This window comes from Tupaia chinensis, unplaced genomic scaffold (assembly GCF_000334495.1).
Source record: "Tupaia chinensis unplaced genomic scaffold, TupChi_1.0 Scaffold145588_1, whole genome shotgun sequence".
NCBI lineage: Eukaryota > Metazoa > Chordata > Mammalia > Scandentia > Tupaiidae > Tupaia > Tupaia belangeri.
In genome coordinates this window covers 162-2,163 of record NW_006205445.1, presented here as the reverse complement: position 1 = coordinate 2,163, position 2,002 = coordinate 162, and the positions used below count along the sequence as shown (strand labels likewise).

Below are 2,002 nucleotides of genomic sequence, written 5' to 3'. Positions count from 1 at the left end.
ACAATGTAACTCAGTTCATTTTCTTGGGACTGTCTCAAGTCCCAAGAGGTTGAAGAAGTTTGTTTTGTAGTGTTTTCTTTCTTCTACACAGTCATTATTTTAGGAAATCTCATCATGTTGACAATTTCTCAGGGTAACCTCTTCAAGTCTCCTATGTATTTATTTCTCAACTACTTGTCTTTTGTGTACATTTGTTACTTGTCAGTCACAGCTCCTAAGATGATTGCTGACCTGTTAGCAAAGAATAAAACTATCTCCTATGTGGGGTGCATGCTGCAACTCTTTGGGGTACATTTTTTTTGGTTGCACTGAGATCTCCATCCTTACTGTAATGGCCTGTGATCGTTATGTGGCTATCTGTAAGCCCCTACATTATATAACTATCATGTATTAGGAAAGATGCAATAAAATGTTACTGGGGACCTGGGTAGGAGGATTCCTACCCTCCATTATCCAAGTGGCTCTGGTAGTCCAACTACGCTTTTGTGGACCAAACGAGATTGATCACTACTTTTGTGATATCCATCCTGTCCTGAAGCTTGCCTGCACAGACACATATATTGTTGGTGTTGTAGTGACAGCCAACAGTGGTACCATTGCCCTGGGGAGCTTTGTTATCTTGCTCATCTCCTATACTGTTATTCTGGTTTCTCTGAGAAAGCAATCGGTAGAAGGCAGGAGAAAAGCTCTCTCCACCTGTGGCTCCCACATTGCTGTGGTCATCATCTTTTTTGGTCCTTGTACTTTTATGTACATGTGGCCTGACACTACCTTTTCAGAGGATAAGATGGTGGCTGTATTTTTCACCATCATTACCCCTATGTTAAATCCTCTGATTTATACATTGAGAAATGCAGAAGTCAAGAAAGCAATGAAGAGACTGTGGGTCAGGAAGTTTTTCTTGGAGGAAAATGGGAAATAGATGGAAGCAATCATTTAATCTGGATGATGTAAAATATTCTCAACTGCTGGGACCATACAGTTAACACAAGCTAAGTATAAAAAAACTAGAGCAAGGACTCAGTTATTAAGATTCCTGGGGACCCTCTCATCCAAAGACCCTCCCCGGTAATCAAGATCTAAGAAAGAAATGCACCAGACTTCCTCGTTCTAAGAATTATGACTGTTTACACTTAAAGGGACTTTCAGCCTTACTAGACGTCATGTTTTATGATTATTGTTCCTATACTTTGACTGCTTTACCTTTTGGAGTAAAATCTTTCACTTACTTCCCCTCACCCATTCTACCCCTGTAAAACTCCTTCTATAATAAATATGCATGACTCCTGGCCATCAGGGCTGCAGTCCGGAGTTTACTCTGGCTGTAGCCAGCTGAAAACATGCTAAAAGGCATGAGACTGTTCACCCGTGTTGCCTTCCTGTGCACCCACCCCAGCTGGAGCACGGCTTCCGGCACTCAACCTTGGCTAACTCAACAGTGAAGTTAAGACAATTACAGAAATCTCAAAGGATTTTAGGGAGAAAACATGAAAGAATAACATTCTACAAAGTTAAGTTTTTACTTATCAGTATCATTTATATCTATGAACTACCTATGGCAGAGAAATCTTACTTTGCTAAGAATGTCAACATAAGTATACTCAGCATCATTATTTTCTCCTTTCTCTTTTACTTTTTTGCCATTTTCTTTATATAATGAGTCAACTATGAAGTAGTATTAAATATTAAATATCAATCAGTACATTAAATGGATGAAATAATGTACATGAAAAAACAAGAGACCTTAGCTAATGCATTCTTATATAAGTTCTACAAAGCACAACAAAAACTAAATGAATTAGCTTGGAATGGCAGGAAATGTACAGAATGGGAAAGAGATTAGACAACCTAAGAAGTTGCAAGATTTGGGTTTGTCCTCAGGTTTTGGGAAAGTGCATTTACTTTATCTGGCTGAGACTTTCTTTGCCCAAGCTATAAAGGGAATGGGCCAATTTACCTCTAAGTTTTCTACTTTCCAGCATAATATCCACTAATATCCACT

The 2,002-nt window shown here is 38.8% G+C and overlaps 1 pseudogene; it reads left to right on the top strand.

The window, feature by feature from the left end:
- Nucleotides 1-5: 5 nt before the first annotated feature.
- LOC102487430 (olfactory receptor 4S2-like) lies at nt 6-922 on the top strand (annotated as a pseudogene).
- Nucleotides 923-2,002: the final 1,080 nt, after the last annotated feature.